Here is a 13908-nt window from a genome sequence, read left to right as displayed (position 1 = left end):
TCAATCCAATGTGGGAGTATTAAATAAAATAATGCAGTCAATGCTGCAATGTGATATAAACAAAGTTCCAAAGGTGCGCAGAGATGACCAATCCCTGCAAAGGGAACATACGACATTTTGTGTGGGATCCTGAAAATTGAGGTAGGCACAATTACAGCAAGGGGACTGCACATGCAAGGCCCTGGGATAAAAGAGTGCGGACCCAATCTAAACTTCGGGGTCAGAACCGAGTCCCATGTCGAGGGCAGCACCTGCCAAGGGAACGCGGCGACCACTGTCAGAGGCCAGTGGGCCTCCCGCAGCCCCCAACCTACAGCACCCTCACATCCCCGCCGGGGTGCTGTTCTGCATCTGCTCTCAGGAGCCCCGCCTCGCCTCTGACCACATGACCGGCAAGCGGCAAACTGAGCTCCTGATAGGCTCGGAAGGCAGAGCTATGATTGGTGGAAGCGCTAAATGCGCAAAGGGACCATCGGGATTGGTTGCTGCCTTCCCAGCGTGGGAGGGCCGGTCAGAGAGATTCCTCACCTGGAGAATTTTTCAGGTAAAAATGCCTGGACCCCTCTCTTCCTAGTACAGCCTGTTGTGTAGACTTCCTGTCCCGTACGCGTGGCTTTCCATCTTTGGAAACCAGATACCCCTCACGAGAATTATCCAGCCCCCCTCCACTGCTGTTCCCGCGGCGAGCGCTGCGCCGGCTCCGAGGTTTCGGATTGGCTGCTGTGGGGTGAGGCGGACTGGAGAGAGGCCGGCGCAGTGTGGGGGCCGAGCCTGGCTTCCCCGCCGTGCTCCCCAGCCCGGGAGGACGGCGCCCCCACGTGGCGTTCGGGGGTAGCGCCTGGCGCTCTTGCAGCGTGGACGCCGCGCTTGGCTTTTTGACTCCGGGAATGCAAATCCTTTAAACTAGAAAGAGAAAGTGTGGAGTAGAAATGACCATGCTGGATGAGAGCGCAGGCTCTCGGGCAGACTGCCTGTGGTAGGTTCCAGCTTTACACTTACTCGGTTTCTTTTCTTTCTTGGCTGGGTCTCATCTGTAAAATGGGGATAATAATACCTATTACAAGAGGGTTTCTGTGAAGTGTCAGTAAATTGATATGCGTAAGGTTCGTGCGGTGCCAGGCACGCAGTGGGTGCATAATGAACGGGAACTGGTGGAGACTGTGAACTGGTTAAGAATGAGTGTTCTGGAAATCGAAAGACCAGCTGTTGATTCCCAGATTACTTAGCCCCTGTCTCTTAGTTTCCTCATCTGCTAGCACTGGCACCCACTTCATGGAACTGTGGGTTAATTGAGATAATACTGGTAAAAATACCCAAAAATATAGGAATGGGCAAATGTTGGCTCCTATTATTACTATTGTTGAACTATAATGAGTACTACTTCCCTTCTGTCTTCCCTAGACAAAAGGTCACTACAGCCCAAGCTGGCCCCTCTGAAAGAGGGGTCCTAGTTTACCTTGCCTGGAATTAGAGTCTATAAATCCGTGACATTCTCATGTGTATAGACCAGACTTGGAAAATCTCTACATCACAGTGCTGCCCATCCGTCTTTCAGACACTGTCTTCTTAAGCTCCATTTAGCAGTCCACAAAAGCATAGTGTTATAATCATTAACTCTTTGAGGCAGAATTAGTTTTGGAATATCCTTTAAGTCGATTTTAGTGTTGAACAGTATTCTAAGGGCAGGGTACATAGAATGACATGTTCTGATGGGGTAGGATAAGGTATCAAGGGGTCTTAAACCGAATGACTCAAGTCAACATATGTTCTGGGGTAAGCCTGTGATGGGACTAATGATGGTACAGTGTGTGGAGATGGTTGGGTGGAGAGCAGTTTGGAGTCCTTGTGAATCATGGGAAGACCACTGGACTAAGATGCAGAGATTTGAATTCTGTCTGTAACTTAATTAGTCTCTGGCTGTGTGACCTTGGACAACTCACTTATATTTTCTGAGAATTAGTTTCTGTGTTAGTAACATGGACATGGAATATGATTCCCTTGTATGGTGCCTGGCACATAATAAACACTCTATAAATACTAGTTAATAATTCCTCCTCAGAAGTATGTTGAGGATTATGGAAAAATGCAATCTGTTAATTTTTATATTCCATGAATCATGGGTGCCTGAGATCAGCAAATGAGCAGTTGGGAGCTTGGCAAGAGTAATTCACCTTTTTGTTCTTTTCCATTTTCTAGTTGTTATCTCCTCTTCTGTTTCTAATTAAAAGTCTATTTAGCAGAGGAAGTCATACAGGTGACTTAGTTTAACCAGGCCTTCATAATTCCTTGTATGCTTCCCGGAACTACTGTAAATCTAACTGCCTCACATATTACCTTCTCTTTTGGCCTGTAAGATGGGATGCTAGCTACAGCCTGGGCCATGCATACGGTGATCTCCATGTACCTTGGCAGCCACAGGATCCTGATTCTTTTCTGGGTGAATGACTTAGTAATGGGAAACCCAAGGGTTGAGGCGGTACTGTTGAAAGTAGGCATGGTGGGGTGGGTGAAGTTGACAGAATGACAGTTGATATTCTCTCTAATCATCCAACAACCCCTTTTTGGTGTGGTCAGTATATTCTGCTCATTCTGGAGACTATATCTCTCCCATTCTGAAGATGTATGTAAAATTATTTCTCAGTTAAAAATGAAAAGAAGCAGAATTTTTAGCGGGAAAAAATTCTGGGACTTTTGTGCTGGGCGATTTACATTTGAATCTAGTCCTTTACTGTGTGAGCTTAGATGCGTTGCTTACTTCACATTTTTCTTATCTACAAAGCAGAGATAATTGGAATACCAGTCAGAGGTAAAAAGGAGTGAACTATTGATAAATGCAACAACATGGGTTATCTCAAAATAATCATGCTGAGTGTAAGGTGGCAAACAAAAAGAGTACACATTATATGATTCTATTTATATAAAATTCTAGAAAATTTACACTAATCTGTAGCATCAAAAGTGGACTAGTAGTTGTCTGGGACAAGCAACTGGAGAGGGGTGGGAGGGAGTAGTACCAAGGGCACAAGGAAACTATTGGAGGTGATAGTTTCACGGGTGTATACACCTATAAAAAAAAACCTATCACACTTTAAATGTGTGTAGTTTATTGCATATCAGTATCTCAGTAAAGGTGTTAAAATAGGGATAGCACATTCATAAATAGTTGTGATCTTTTAATAAAGAAAACATATTAAAGTGCAGGGAACACAACAAGTAGTCAATAAAGGACATTTGTATTTCCTTCCATTTTCAAGCATTGAAAAAACTACCAAAGTATTAGCTTTAGTATCATATATTTATATGACAAAACCTATAAGTGGGTACCAACTGGGTGCCATTTTGCAGCCCTTTTGGGGATCATGGGTACATTATATTATAAGAATTAAATGAGAAAATTGTGTGATAAAACTTGAACAGTACTGGTCATGTAGTAAACACCCAATGAATATATATTTTTTGTTTTGACTGCTATTATCATTGCCACAGATGTGACTGATGGCGTAGAGTGAGTGATCAGTACATATTGGTTGTAATTATAGTTCTTTTTATTACTAGTTTGGATGTAATTCCAGTTACTTTGATTACTAATTTGTATGAATAGGAAAGACTTGCTAAAAGATCAAAGAAGTTGACTTAGAAAAGGGTTTGCCTTTCATTAGATTCCTTGATGAGGCTGAATTTTTGTATTTGTTTGGTGCCAAATAGTGATAGAAACCACATGGAAGAAATTTAGTTAATGTCTTTTTCAGGAATAATCACTTATAATGAGTGCTAGTACAGATAATATTAAATGAATTAGGCACATTTACAGTGATCAATGAGTTCAATGAGAATAAGTGGTCCCCAGTTCTGAAAAAAGTGGTACTCACATTTGGGAGACATTATCATAAGAATCTCCAGAGAAACTTCTCAACATGCAGATTTATGAGCTTTACCTATGAATACTCTGGCTCTGGGATGAACTAAGAATTTGTATTTTAACATGCATACCCAGTTGATTTTGATACAGGTACTCTGTAGACCATACTTTGAGAAGTACTTGGTTAAGACATTTGGAACCTTGGACAGCTCCTGGCGATGCTGGCCCAGGATTTTCAGGACTTAGGACAGCTCCCAGTGTCTCCAGCCACATATGGGGTGGGACTTGAACTCTAGTTCTCAGTGGGGCTTGCCCATTTTCCTAGAGAATAACAACAACGTCTCTTAAGACTACACGTTCTTGTTTGTGTGTGTGTGTCTGTGTGTGTGTGTGTCTGTGTGTGTGTGTTTGTTTTTTAAGACTACATTTTGGGAAACTGAAAGTTCTGGTTCCTGATGGCAAGGAAAAGGGTTATACGGTACACCCTATAGGATAAAACATTCTAAATCCAGAGTACTTAACTTGGAAACTGTGGAGCAGTGGGGGTACAGGTAGTTTTCAGAGGATCTGAGACCCTCCTGTGTGCAATCTTGTGAGGAAGATTGTGTACACACATTTTAGTGAATGGGGACATTACATTTTTCTCTATTTGAGGATGGAAATATTCTGGATCAACTAATTTGTATACTTTTATGTACAATATATGTACTTTGATGGCCTTATTAAGGTTTATGTGGATGACTAGATAATTTAAATTCTTTCTTGTTATTCAAGTACCCCCTAACTATCTGCATCACTTCAACTATGACAATATCAATAAAAACAAGCAAACAAACAATCCCCAAAGTTTGCAGTTGTGACATCTCAAGACATAACTTGAAGTGTTGTGATGGAGGTTTATTACTATTGGTACAGAATTGGATATAGCTCTTCTTGGAAACTTTATAGTACTAAAATACTATCTTATTATAGGCCACAGTTAATGTGGGAAATGAGGTGATTTGTGTGATCAAGGAGTTTTTTCTTTTTTTATATGTCATTTGATTTTTAAATGTTCTTATCCTTGATGGCTTTATAAAATAGATAAATCCCTGGTCTGTAGTGTTGACTTAGCTAATATTTTTAGTATATCAAGCCATTTCCATTGAAGGTGATGGCCATAACAATATTTTATTTAAAATACATCCCAAAGGGCAACCCAGTTAATAGTTAGCAGACAATCCCACATTCATCATCTGTGGCCTGTCTGATGGTAGTCTGAAGCTTGATATTTGTGTGTGTGTGTGTGTGTGTGTGTGTATGAGAGAGAGAGAGAGAGAGAGAGAGAGAGAGAGAGAGATTTTCTCAAAGGCATAGCTGATTTGAATTATTTCTCCTGAAAGGTATTATTTTTTAACTACAAAAAAAGACTCTTTTATGTATTGATTTGAGAGAAAAAGAGAGGAAGGGGGAGAGAGAAAGAAACATCAGTTTGTTGTTCCACTTATTTATGCATTCATTGTTTGCTTCTGTGTGTGCCCTGACTGAAGATTGAACCCTCAATCTTGATGTATCAGGACACTCTCTAACCAACTGTGACTTCATGCCAGTAAGACATGATTTACCCCAGTGGTAGAGAGGAGGAAGCAGAGCTATTAATATACTCAGCAGCTCCCTAGGAGACTAAGGGAAAGCATTTGGGAGGCAGTTTGTGTTCATGATTCTGGCATTTTTCTTTCTGTGAGGAATAGTGAGGTAGAAATTATTGCTTCAATGCTCTAAGCAACTCAGCAAACCTTCTGAAGTATCTGTACTAATTTCAGAGTAAAGTTAACCCAGGTAGATTTTTGGTTTGGCTTTTATGACAGCAGCTTCTCATGTTTGTTTGATTCTCCACCTCATTTCACTGGGTGCTCTATTAATCTCTTAACTGTCTCCATCTTCTTTGCTTGACCTCTGTCCTTTTTCCTGTGTCCTCTTATGTCGCTACATTATTTCCCTGGTGGATTTTATTTAGCCTCATAATATTAAAGCCATCTGTATGCAGATGACTCCTAAATGTAAATCTCTAGTCTTGACCTTTTCTTGAGCTGCTAGCTCATAAATCAAACTGCCTACTTGACGTCAAATTGCCTCCCTGATTTGGATGTTTAATAGGCATCTTATATGTAATGAGCCCCAAACAGAACTCTTTATTCTCTCATTCCCTTCTCCCTAAACTGTTATTCTCTGTCTTTGTCTCAGGAAATGGCCTTACCTCTTCCCAGTTTCTTAAGATAAAAACCTGGGAATCATTCTATTCCTTTTCTCATATGTCACATCTAGTTAATCAGTCCCATCTCTAAAATCTATCCTCAACATATTAACTTTCCGTTTCTACAGCTGTCACCTTCAGGTTAAACAATCAACATTCCTCATCTGGACTCTTTTAATGGACTCTTAAGTGTTCTGTCAGCTTCCATTTTTGTCCTACTCTTATCCTTTCTCTAAACAGCCACCTAGAAGACTTCCGGTCAAGATGGCAGCGTAGGTAAATGAGGTATCACGTCCTCCCACAACCACATCAAAGTTACAACTAAACTGCAGAACAACCATCATTCAGAACTGCCTGAAATCAAGCTGAATGGAAATCCTACAACTACGGAATTAAAGCAGCAGCCACATCCAGACTGGTAGGAGGGGCAGGGGCAGAGGCAGACGGGCTGGTCCCACACCCACGTGTGGCGGATAAAAATCAGGAGGACACCTCAGCTGGGAAGGTCCTCCCTGAGGACTGAGGGGTCCCCGTCCCACACCAGGTGCCCAGCTCAGGGTTCCGATGCCGGGAAGAGAAGTCCCCATAACTTCTGGCTGTAAAACCAGTGGGAACTGAGGCTCAGGGAGGCTAAGGCAGCTGGAGCCCCAGGCAGCTCCTCTTAAAGGGCCCATACATGGACTAATCAGACTCACTCCCTCTAAGCTTAAAGGGAAGGCAGCTTGAGGGGTGCCAGAGACATACGGGGAAGAACTGAGCTGTTTGGCATTGGAGCGAGGGCTGGAGAGGGGGCTTTCTCTGGGACAAACGTGCTGTCAAGAGGCCTTTGTTCCTTTGGTGAGCCCTTCCCTGGGGCGGCAGACAGTCGCCACATCTGGGACTCCAGCAACCTGGCTCACACTGGTTGCCCCACCCTGGTGATTCCCTGAGGCCCCACCCCACCCAACTTTCAGGCTCACCCAAGCTGTTGCCACTTGGTTAACCATAGGATGGGCCTGTGTTGGATCCTGCTTCAGGTTTTCCTAAATTCTTTCAAACAAGCAGCATCTGGTCTCAGCTAGCCCCATACCTCTCGTTAAGTAATACATAGAAACAAACACAGGGAGACAGCCAAAATGAGGAGACAAAGAAACAGGTCCTAAATGAAAGAACAGAACAAAACCCCAGGAAAAGAACTAAGCGAAATGGAGATAAGCAACATAACAGATGCTGAGTTCAAAATACTGCTTATAAGGATGCTCAATGAACTTAGTGAGAACCTCAGCGAACTTAGGGAGGGCCTCAAGAGCATAAAAAAGGACCAGTCAGAAATGAAGAATGCACAGTCAGAATTGAAGGAGGCATTAATTGAAATAAAGAATAATTTACACAGATTCAATAGTAGAGTAGGTAAAGCCAAGAAGCAAACCATCGATTTGGAATATAAGGAAGCAAAAAACACCCAATCAGAACAGCAAAAAGAAAAAAGAATCCAAAAAAATGAGGATACTGTAAGGAGCCTTGGGACAACTTCAAGTGTGCCAACATTTGCATCTTGGGGGTGCCAGAAGGAGAAGAGAGAGAACAAGAAATCGAAAATCTATTTGAAACAATAATGGCAGAAAACTTCCCTAACTTGGTGAAGGAAACAGACATACAAGTCCAGGAAGCCCAGAGAGTCCCAAACAAGATGAACCCCAAGAGGCCCACACCAAGACACATCATCATCAAAATGCAAAAGGTTCAAGACAAAGAGAGAATCTTAAAAGCAGCAAGAGAAAAGCAGTTAGTTACCTACAAGGGAGTTCCCATAAGACTGTCAGCTGATTTTTCAAAAGAAACTTTGCAGGCCAGAAGGGAGTGGCAAGAAATATTCAGAGTGATGGAAAGCAAGAACCTACAACCAAGATTATTCTATCCTGCAAAGCTGTCATTTAGAATCAATGGCCATATAAAGACTTTCCCAGACAAGAAAAAGTTAGAGTTCATCACCACCAAACCGTTATTATATGAAATGTTGAAGGGTCTTTTTGAAGAAAAAGATAAAATATATGAACAAACAAAATGGCAATGAATACATATCTATCAACAATTGAATCTACAAACAAAATGAACAGGCAGAACAGAAACATTCTCATAGATACAGAGAACATTTTGTTGGTTCCCGGATGGGAGAGGGGTTGGGGGAATGGGTGAAAAAGGTGAAGGGATTAAGAAGTACTAATTGGTTGCTAGACTGACAAACCTCAAAGGGAAGAGGGTTAGGGGGTGGGAAGAAATAAACCAAAGAACTTACATGCATAACCCAATGGACACAGACAACAGTGTGGGAAAAGGCAGGAGGGAAGCGGGCGTGGGGAGGAGGGGGTCAATGGAGGGAAAATGAGGAACATCTGTAATACATTCAACAATAAAGATAAAAAATAAAACTAAAAAAAAATAAACAGCCACCTAAACAAAACATAAATCAGATCATATCATCTCTCATCTTTGTTTTTTTTTTTTGTTAATCCTCACCTAAGGATATTTTTCTATTGATTTTTAGATAGGGTGGAAGGGAGGGAGGAAGAGAGGAGAGAGAGAGAAGAGAAACAGAAATATCAATGTGAGAGAAACATATTGACTGGTTGCCTCCCACATGGGGTTGGGGATCAAACCTGCAACCCAGGTATGTGTCCTTGACTGGGAATTGAACCTGCGACCCTTCAGTCTGAGGGTGGACACTCTAACCAAACTAGCTAGGGCTCACCTCTCTTCTTAACACCCACCAAAGGCTTCTCACTGAATTTAATATAAAATCCAGATTTCATTACCTCCCTGACCTTTAATACCCTCTGTGATATGCTCATGCCCATCTCTCTGACTCACCTCCTCCTCTTTCTTGCTTTCTCGCTCCAGCCACATCAGCTTTCTTTCAGTTTCTTGAACACACCAAGTTCATCTGCACCTCAGAGCTTTTGCACTTGAAGATTTTTTTCTGCCTGGAACATTCATATGCATAGGCTTCACATGACTGGCCACTTCTCAATATTCAAGCTTTAGTTCAAAGATTATTTTCACAGAGATATCACTTATCCATGGCAGAGAACCATGCAGTCCCTAAAATTAAACCCCACAGTAGACCTGGCTGTGTGTTTCTGCACAGCCCCCAAACAATAGGGCTCTTAAATTAGGAATGGGATGCTTTATTCCATATTATTTGGAAACTTACCATAAAGACAAGCTGTTAAGGACTGGATTACATCCCCTCAAAATTCATATTCTGAAGTCCTAGCCTACAGGACCCCATAATGGGACTGTATATGGAAGTAGGACCTATAAAGAGGTGATTAAGTTAAAATGAGGCCATTAGAGTGGGCTCTAATCCAGTCTAACTGGTGTCCTTATAAAAAGAGGAAATTAGGAAACAGAGAGACAGACAACAGGGCGTGTGCAAAGAAGGAATACCGTGTGAGGACACAAGCAAGAGGCAGCCATCTGCAAACCAAGAAGAGAGGCCTCAGAAGAAACCAAACCTGCCAGTGCCTTGGTCTTGGACTTCAGCCTTCAGACTGTGCACAGTACATTTCTGTTGTTCTAAGCCACCATATGTGGTGTTTTGTAATGGCAACCTGAGAAACTAATCCCAGAGGTTCTCCATTGTGCATACGGATCAGTGTTTTTATGTATGAAAGGGGGTTCTGAGAAGGGTTGGAAACAAGGAGTGGACTATAAAATAGTCACAGATTGCCCGGCCGGTGTGGCTCTGTGGGTTGAGCATTGGCCCATGAACTGAGAGGTCCTGGTTCAATTTCTGGTCAGAGCACATGCCTGGGTTGTGGGCTCGATCCCCAGTAGGTGGTGTGCGGGAGGCAGCTGATCAATGTTTCTCATATCGATGCTTCTATCTCTCTCTTTTCCTTTCTCTCTAAAAAAATCAATAGAAACATATTAAAAAAAAGTGTCACAGATTTGTGAAAGAGCGGAACTTGAGATGCTTTGTGTCCTTGAGAAGCCAAGGGTGTAATCTGTTAGAGATTCTCCAGAATAGTGAATTTACATCGTCAACTCTGAGTTAACTCCTCTAAAAGGTGGTCAAATAAGTTTGTGCTTGTCTTCATTTGTGTTTCTTTGGACTGATTTTTCTTAAGTTACTCAAAGGAATGGAAGGTTTCTGCTAAATGAATTCTGGTAAAAATCTTAGTAAAAAAACTTTTGCCCTAAACTATATCAAATACCCTGCTACCAATACATAACTGGATGGTTCAGATTTAAGTTTTCATTTGAAAGGTCTCACTGGTTAGCACAGTCAGTTTGGAGCCTTGGATTGCTTTTTTCTTTTCTTTCTCCTAAGTAGCCAGAGCCTCAAGTCTTAGTTCCCGTTTGCTTCTGAAACTCAGCAATTGACAAAACAGTTTTCACACCCAACGCTGAGTTCAGGACTCTAGGTTCTTTAGGGCATGCCAGTGCTGGGTTGGCAAAGTGTTTCCCCTTTTTTGCAGACACACCAGCGACTCTGAAAAGGCTGAGGCCTTTTCCAGAAAACAATGATTGAGAATTCAGACCCCATCACAAAGCGCCTGTGGTTAGACAGGAGAAAGCAGGCATCTGGCATCCAGAGACAGCAAACAGAAGCAACATGATTCCATCCAGTTGCTTTCTAAATGCCTGTAAGAATTCAGTTCTCTTTATCTTAAGAAGCAGTTATGCCCGGCCAGCGTGGGTCAGTGGTTGAGTGTTGACCCATGCACCAAAAGGTTGCTGGTTCGATTCCCGGTCAGGGCACATGCCCAGGTTGTGGGCCAGATCCCCAGTGGGGGCATGCAAGAGGTGACCAATTGCTGTTCTCTCTCATTGATGTTTCTATCTCTCCCTTCCTCTCTCTCTCTCTAACCAATAAAGAAGAAAAAAAAAAAAGAAGCAGTTATGAACTGCTTAATTTGAGATTTTTGAAAAGCAACTCATCCTTTTGGCTAAAAACAACAACAATGAAACCCCCCAAATGTGTCAACCATCTGGCTTGAACAAAGGCATCAGCAGAGAGGAGGGAGCTTGTGCAACGAAAGGGGGCCATGTGGTGCGTGAGAGTGGGCCCTGGACTGGGGCTCTGGTTCCCACCCTGCCACCAGCTGCTTGTGTGTCCTGGCTCAATCACTTAACCGTGAGTTTCCTCACCTGTTATAGCAGAATGGGTCTTGGCACAGCTAAGCTGTGACTCTTGGTGAATAGTCAGGAGACATTGCTAACCCCATGTAACTGTTAGCAACCACTTATTTTCAAATCGCCTGGAAAATAAGGACTTCATTGCTGTCCACAGTGGGCGTTGAAACATTTATAGATATGTCTGATGGATTGATGCGTGTACATGTGTGTCTGACTGAGGTCCTATTCTAGGGAGTGATGGAAGCCACTGAGAGAGAACTCAGCAGAAGGGTGAAGGAGTCGGGCAAGGAAAATCTGATTTGAAAGTGAGACTTACGTGTCTGGGTGCAATGTGGCAGCAGAATATTGAACTCATCTAGACCCAGCCATCCAAGACAAAGTGGTTTTGTTTGTGAACGTAAAGTGCTGTATCAATAAGCACCTGCTGAAGACCCTTCCTCCCATAACCGGTTGTGACACAGAAGGACCAGGACCCGTCTTACTTTGGAAGAAGGGCTTGGTCTTATGGTGCAAGGCCAACTTTCCTCTTCATGGTACCATCATGGTATGAGAGCCATGGCAGTGGTCATAACTGTAGATCTAAGTCATGAATACATATATGCATCCTGAAATGGAAAACTTGGAGAAGGGTAACATGTAAAAGATAAGACTTTCTGTCAAGAGAAAGATAAAGGCTTGACCTCATTTCAGGACATTTTTATCTTCAAGACTGGACCTAAGTAAAAAGATGGAATGGGAAGATAGTAACAACACTGACAACAACAAAAATAGAAACAAGCAGTTAGCCAACATTATCACATACGAAGAACTGAGTGAAACACTTTATAAACCTGCTCTGCATGTAGGATCCTTTCCCTTTCCCTTGACAGATCCCTGGGCTCTAAATCCCAGACCTTCCCCCAGTAATAACCCAAAGATGGCACTGCTTTCAGTCACTGATACTTTAGAGCAGCAGAAGAGAAAGTTGAGATTATTTTTCATTGTTTTAAAATGTTTCTATAATACTGTTTATATTTTCTCGCACAATAATTGGTACCAGGAGAAATACAGATGACTTTCACTAACCCCAAGAGGATCTGAATACTTTTTATACTGGTTGACTTATTTATTTTAATTTAATTTTATTAAAACATTTTTTTTTTATTACAGATTGAATAATTCCCCCATTGACACCCCCCTCCCTGCTCTTGCTACTTCCCCCATCTTCACCGCCCTGTTGTCTGTGTCCATTGGTTATGCATATATGCCTATAAGTTCTTTGGTTTATCTCTTCCTACTCCCCTCCTTCCCTCTGAGGTTTGTCAGTCTGTTCCCCACCTCCATGTCTCTGGGTCTTTTTTGTTCATCAGCTTATTTTGTTCATTATATTCCACAAATAAATGAGATCGTGTGATATTTGTCTTTCTGTGATTGGCTTAGTTTGCTTAGAATAATACTCTCCAGTCCCTCCATGTCATCTCAAAGGGTAAGAAATCTTTGTTTTTTAGAGCTGCATAGTATTGCATTGTGTACATGTACCACAGCTTTTTAATCCACTCATCTGCTGATGAACACTTGGGCTGTTTCCAGATCTTAGCTAACATAAATAGTGCTGCTATGAACATAGGGATGCATGCGTTTTTTTTTCTGATTGGTGTTTCAGGCTTCTTAGGATATATTCCTAGAAGTGGGATCACTGGGTCAAATGGCAGTTCAATTTTTAATTTTTTGAGGAAACACCATAGTGTTTTCCATAGTGGCTGCACCAGTCTGCATTCCCACTGGCAGGGTACTAGAATCCTCTTTTCTCCACACCCTCGCCAGCACTTGTTTGATGATTTGTTGATGGCGGCCATTCTAGAAAGTGTGAGGTGATACCTCATAGTCATTTTAATTTGCATCTCTGATGATTAGTGACGTTGAGCATTTTTTCATATGTCTCTTGGCCATTTGTATGTCCTGTTTGGAGAAGTGCCTATTCAAGTTCTCTGCCCATTTTTTTAAATTAATTGATTTATTTTTATTCTTACCAGAGGACTTTTTTGCATCCATCTTCAGATAGAGTGGGAGAGAGATAGGGTGCGGGAGAGAGAGAAACATTGATGTGAGAGAGAGACACCGAGTGATTGCCACCCACATGTCCCCAACCAGGGCCAGGAACAAACTGCAACTGAAGTACGTGCCCTTAGTGGGAACCGAACCCAGGACTCTCTGGTCTGCAGGCTGACGCTCTAACCACTAAGCCAAACTGGGCAGGACTCTCTGCCCACTTTTTAATTGGATTCTTTGTCTTCCTTTTGTTGAGTCTGGTTGACTTATTTATAACAAGCTCTGTGAAATTGTTGGGAGTTAAATATTACAAAATGCAATTTCCTATAATAAATGAACAATGATTAGTAAATGCAATGTCCTAAAATGGACAATTAAGTGAATTTTATAGTCTCAAAGTTAGAGGTCGTGTAATAATTAACCATTATGGTTATAGTAAAACCCCACAAGAATGTGCATTCTGCTGTTGTTGGGTACAGTGTTCTATAAAGGCTGATCAGATTCTGTTAATTGATGGTATTGAGTACTCCATTCATGCTGATTTTCTGTCTGGTTGTACTATCAGTTGTTGATCAAGGGGTGTTAAAGTCTCCAGCTATATTTGTGGAATTGTCCATTGCTCCTTTCAATGTTATCAGTTTTTGCTTTGCATATTTTACAGTTGTAT

This window comes from Molossus molossus, unplaced genomic scaffold (assembly GCF_014108415.1).
Source record: "Molossus molossus isolate mMolMol1 unplaced genomic scaffold, mMolMol1.p scaffold_m16_p_15, whole genome shotgun sequence".
NCBI lineage: Eukaryota > Metazoa > Chordata > Mammalia > Chiroptera > Molossidae > Molossus > Molossus molossus.
Note: the sequence above shows the minus strand (reverse complement) of the source record.